Source organism: Humulus lupulus, chromosome 6 (assembly GCF_963169125.1).
Source record: "Humulus lupulus chromosome 6, drHumLupu1.1, whole genome shotgun sequence".
Classification (NCBI taxonomy): domain Eukaryota; kingdom Viridiplantae; phylum Streptophyta; class Magnoliopsida; order Rosales; family Cannabaceae; genus Humulus; species Humulus lupulus.
This window is the reverse complement of record NC_084798.1, coordinates 214,077,784-214,084,061: the sequence shown is the minus strand read 5'-3', so window position 1 is coordinate 214,084,061 and position 6,278 is coordinate 214,077,784. Positions and strand designations below refer to the sequence as shown.

Here is a 6,278-nt window from a genome sequence, read left to right as displayed (position 1 = left end):
ACATCATAAGCTTATCAAACACTTTGGGAAGTGAGTTCTATAGTATTTCGGTGGAGGTTAGATTGATCTTGCATATCTTTGAGGTAACCAAAAATCTAGTTCCTTTCTGTATTATGTTTCCTTTCTCTTAGTCTTCTACTCAATTTCCTAACCTCATTCTTATTTTGGTTAGGGAATCCAAGTTCTTAAGCACTTAAGTTGTGGTAAGCATATTTTCTTTTAATGGTTTAGTCTTCCTATTCTCTTTCATTTCATCTCCTTTCTTTAGACTCACTCTTGTTCATTATGGTTTTAGGAGTGTTCCAAAAAGTCCCAACTCAGTCCATTTTATCCCGGTAACTTTGGTAAGGAAAATAGGCTAGAATCAATATGTTGTGTGCTTATGTTATCTATATGTTTTATGTTATTAAAAGTGTTATGATATGAATATATGCTTGTAGGCTTGGGCATATGACCCATATGACTAACAAGACCCCAAATGGGTTATGGGCATATGACCTACTTAGCTAGTAGGACCCCACTAATCCCATGGGCATATGCTTGTTTAGTCTATGGGACCCCAAGTAATAATGGCCATTATAATAAGTGTATGTTATATGTATTATGTTAAGTCTTTATGTTTTCTTATGAAATTATGTGTATGACTATGTGTTAGATTTTCCTTGCTGGGCATTAGGCTCACTCCTTTCTGTTTATGTGCAGAAAAATAAGCTTTAGAGGCGGTAAGATTCGTGATGCTTGGAGGATGTGTATCGATGGTGAATGGAGTCAAGGGGCCGAGCGTTATTCGATTCAAGGATGTAGTTTCGGTTTTATGTCCTTTTACATGTATTTTCCGCACTAAGTATGTAATGTCTTATTATTTTAAATTATGTTTTTGTTTTAAAGACAATGGGATCCCATATCCGTTTTGGTATTTACTTTGTAAAGTAACTCTTATTTTGCAAGTTATTCAATAAATTATGGTATTTTCGCAAATGTAAGTTCTTTTAAGGATTTTATGTATAGTTTCGTTAATGGTCCAATTAGTCTAAAGTAGTGGGTCGTTACAGATATACATTTTCCCTATGCTGTAAAAGCAAGCTTGTTTCAACAGTCTCACGCATTCGTGAGGTGCTACTTGTTACCTTCTGCCGTGAATTTACCTGGAAGCAAAAAAATCAATAAATAGAGTCACCCTACAGGATACTAGATGAACCATAAGTCACGAGATAAAAAACTGAAACAGAACCACAGAAAGGCAACAACAAGCACCCTCAGCACACCACCACAGACGCAGAGAAAGGTTAATAGTTTCAACAGAACATATATACTCTAATTCAACATAATTGAATACATTAATTCATTATTAAAAGATTCAAGAATTCATGTATATTTAAGTAGTGTTGTTAATATCTTGTCTGTTTTGTAGAGCCAGAGAAATCACAATATATTGGAGTACAAAATCACAACACATTCTATATTTCTATTCCTCTACCATTCACACTTGGGTCCTGCCAAACAATGTTTTCAGGCTAATCTTCTAGCTTATTTTAGGAAATCATAAATCTTAGTTCATACGAAAATCTATATTAATTATACTTTGTATATTTCAGATGAGTAAAACTAATTGAGTTAAAAAAAAAACCATACATATATATATCATGAATGAGCGCTATTAGATTTAATGACTCAAAAGATAAAAAATTGCGAAAACACAAGAGATGGTATTGTACCATTGGTTTTACATTTATTGGTTGGTTCCTAAAACTATGATCACAACAGAGTTAAGCATTAAGTAGAGTCTAATGAGAAAGAAAAAAGAAAAAATAAACAACAATATGAATAATAGAGTGAAGCAAAACTAAATAAAGTTTCAACAGCCAATGCCAATGAGAATCCGCAATTAAATAAAGTTTACTCATCACAACTCAGTTAACAATTCTCGTATCTTGGATACAGGAAAAAAAAACTAGAATCACATGATCAGTAGTAGAGTTCAGATATCTTTTTTTTTTAATAACTGGTGCCAAACATAGCAACCAAATAGATTAATAACACAACAGAGATATCTGAACCAGCCAACAAGAACTAGAACAGAAAAAATACACTAGGACCTACACCTGGGAATTACACTGAAAAGAAAGTGAACTAACAGAATACAAAGACTAACGGAACAGAGAAATAAACAACAATACAAAGACATAGTGTAAACACTTAACACCCTACCACACCAGACATAGTTACAGCTCCTTGAAATGTACTGAACTTCCACCATAGTATATGCCATAAGTTCATAACAATACATTTCGTAGTAAATTTTGTAGAAATTTACAGAAAAAAGTAGGCTTCCAATGACAATTAATCTCCATGACCATCAATCTACAACACTGAGTTAATGGAGGGAAAAAATGGTTCAAGAATCATAATAAATGCAAGTTGATACAGTACCTTAATTCAGGGATTACTTGTGTGATTGTGTGTCCTAAATATATACAACAATCAATATATATATATAAATATATTCTATGATCCCTCTTATATGATGTAACAATTAATTATGTTGGTTAGCCAATTGTAGATGTGACTGGTGGGTCATTTCTTGTACTATATATAACCAAGATTAAATGGTTATAGGGTGTGCCTATAATTAAAGGTCTTGGGTTGATAGAGTGAAGCTTTGGGTGTGCCTAGTAGTAATTTTAGATGGTTCAAATTTATCTGAATAGAACACATGCCTATATATATGTATAATATATTTATATATATTAATATATATATGAGAGAACACTTTTCAAAAGGAGATCTTTCCTAATAATCAAAACACATTCACAAATAAAAGTCATAATAAGAGCAGCCACAACAATGATGGCTGCAAAAAGAATAATACCATCCTTAGTAACTCGAGTCCTTCTAAATCTTGATTGGTCAACTGTCGTTAATTATATGGAACCATAAGTAATTGGTTTCATAGCTCCACTGGCCTCATTTGAATGGAACTGTCAAAAGGGAAAACAAATAGAAGATAACTAACATGTAAGAGAAACAAAATAGATAAGCAGAAAATAAATTAACCCAAAAAATAGACAGTGAAATGGAAGGAGCTTTCAGTTCCCCAAATTTTGAGACTAGACTGGAAGGTCACTCACATATATAGGGTGGAAATCAACTATACCCCTCTCATGTGGATGAACATGACATTTAGAACCTGGTCTGCAACAGGGAATAATAAGGCAATGAGAATGAATCTTTTGTTATTTTTGATGTAGAGAATGAATCTAGTACAGAGTACATTCCTTACTAGTTTTGGTAAAAAATGCACTTAAGTTAAGTTTATTTTAAAAATATATTAATTTATTTTTATTAATATTTTTTTAATTTTCATATAAAATTTAAATAAATAGATAATGTCATATATTATAAAAATTATAACTAATAAATTTATGTATTAAAATTATTTTACAATATTTTTCCAATCAATAAAACAACTCATTTCTAACTAATACTAATTTTATAAATATATTAAGCAATAATATAGTTAAATTAAATTTAAGTATTGTTACTCTTAATATCATAATTAAATTAAATTTTAATATAAAAATTATTATAAATACAAAAGTTAATAATATGAAAAATTTAGAAACAAAAAAAATCTAGTTTTAAAAGTTTTTAATAAATACATAATTTTATATAAATATATATTTTTATAATTTAGTTTATTTTTAAACTTATACTATTCATTAATTATAATTTTAGATTTTTTATTTGAATTTTAGAAACTTTTTATGACTGTCGACATTGGACTTTTATTAACTGTCGGTGTTGGGGTCAATAGCGACACATTTTAACTGTCGGTATTGGTCTCGAATTAACTGTTGGTGTTGGGGTCAATAGCGACACATTTTAACTGTCGGCATTAGTCTCGAATTAACTGTTAGCGTTGGGGTCAATAGCGACAGTTAAAAGCAACGGTAAAAGTTATTAGCAATCGGCGTTGGTCTTTATGCCTACAGTTTTTAACTGTCGGCGTAGAGTCCCGCTAAGCAATTACAACAGTCAACAGAGTTGACTGTCGTGGTTGGGTGTTAGGAAAGCCCAGTTTTGTAGTAGTGCAGTATCATTAAAAAGAAAACTGTTAAATCTTTGAAAAAAAATCTTAGTAATATTTCGAACTTATAATAATTTAATATATAAAATCCAAAATTAAATGAAACTAAAACCTAAATAACAAACTAAATGTACATTTTTTGTCAAAAAAAAAATCTAAATATACAATCAAATTCAAATCACACTATATATATATATATATCTTCTTTCTTTATTTTTAAAAAAAAAATTTATAAGAAAATGAAATGATTGGAGTCGCGCAACTCAAAACCCAGCATGGGGGAATCGTTTCTTTTTAATTTATAACAAAAATAAATAGGTTACTAATATAGGTCTACTGAATTAGTTAAGATTTAATTTGTATTTAATTTGTTTATTTCATTCATATTTGATTTTCTTAATAACTAGAGTGAATTTTAATTTGATATTTGATTTTTTATTTAATTCATATTTGTTAGATATTTGATTTTTTGTTTAAATCTAGAGTGAATTTTAAAGATTTTATTAGAGTTTAAATGACTTTTATTTAATTTTTTAAGATTTTAATTAATATTTGAATTATTTTTATAAGAATTAATAAAAAATATATTTTTTCTAATTTTAATTTATTTTTTTAATAAAAAATGGTATAATTTGGTAGTAATCAAAGTTCAGGGACAAAAATGTTAATTTTCTACATACAGGATTAACATGGCAAGGTCGGGAGAGTGTTAATTATTCTAAATATAAATATATGAAAATATGTGGTTCTTCTCATTTATTTGTTGTTTTTCTCATATAATTTTAATTTTAATAATATTTAATTTGTAAAAAATAGAGAATAATTAACACTAGTTTAGAAGTTGGTCATTACTCCTCTACTTTGGTAAAAGTTAATATGTATGATAATTTGACTGCTATTAGCAGCAGTATATTACTTATGATTTTCAACATTGATACAACAACTGCTAAATTCCCTTCAATTATCATATTTATTTTGCATGAAAACTTATATGTATATTTATATCTCCTTTGTATTATCGGTTGAATATTGATCTCGACGTTTGTAGTTTAAAATGACTTTTTAATACTTTTGCAAGAATTGATTACTTTGAAAAATGGTTCTACATTGCTTAAATATGAAGGAAAATAGGTTTTGATTATTTAAGAAAATTGATTATCTTTATAGTTTTGATTGTAATTAAACTTCTTTTTTTTTTTTATGCCTTTCTTTGTGATGCCAAAAGTCTTTCTCTATGTGATTCCTATCTCTTTGCTTGTATCCATTGTTAGGTAAACAAATCTAGAATGAAGAAAAAATTCACCACCACAACCACAACCACCTCCACCGTCACGACCACCACCTCCTCCACCTCCGCGACCAACCCATTCAAGACATCATCAATCGGGTCCACCAAAGCAAATGAGGTCACGCCCACCATCACAACCGCCATTGAAACGAAGTGGGAGCTTTCGAAAGATTTGAAATATTTGAGACATCAACAAAAGGTATGTTAAGATTTTGCTCTTGCCTATTTTCTAATAACTAGTTATATTGTGTTTGATATAATGCCCCTTAGAAGAGAATTAAATGCACTGTTATAAGTTGTTTTAATAGCGGAGATTAGTATTTTGTTGCACTGCATTTGCTTCCTAGTCATATCATCATATATAAATGCTCTTTTTGATGCTGATTGTTTCTCTACATAATTATTTAAAACTTATAAAATTTCTTCATATGATTTTGGTTGTTTTCAGTTTTGCAAAAATATGATGGAAGCAAAATTGCTCTATTTCTCACATACTTGGTCAAATCTTGCATCTCTACCTTGGCTGATTTTTCTTTATCTAGGCACCTACGATTGCAAAATTAGATTATGTGATTTGATTAGTGTGAATGCTGTGTACAATCTTGCTTGCTAGCTTGTTTTCAAAATAATATTGGAAGTTATATGTTAAAATGTTTTGTTGTAAATGTTCCCTATGTAGATGGAAAATATTGGAGAGATATAAATCAATTTGTCGATTGGCACTAAAAAGTCCTTACATGGACTGATGATATGGACGATTTTTTGGTCCATTCATTAACTAACCAAATGCACAAAGGCCAAATAGAATAGGAGGAGCTTTTACAAAGACGACTTTAGCAACTGTTTCTCATCTGGTTAGCAAACAGTTTCAGCAATCTTGCATTCTAATCATGTCAATAATAG

At 29.5% G+C, this 6,278-nt stretch overlaps 1 long non-coding RNA gene across 1 annotated transcript; it reads right to left on the bottom strand.

Moving 5' to 3' along the window:
* Positions 1–2,770: 2,770 nt before the first annotated feature.
* LOC133784476 (uncharacterized) lies at positions 2,771–3,239 on the bottom strand. The gene is made up of 2 exons (XR_009871362.1): positions 3,129–3,239; positions 2,771–2,978 (listed from the first exon to the last, which is right to left on the bottom strand). It is a non-coding gene; the product is annotated as an uncharacterized LOC133784476 (long non-coding RNA).
* Positions 3,240–6,278: the final 3,039 nt, after the last annotated feature.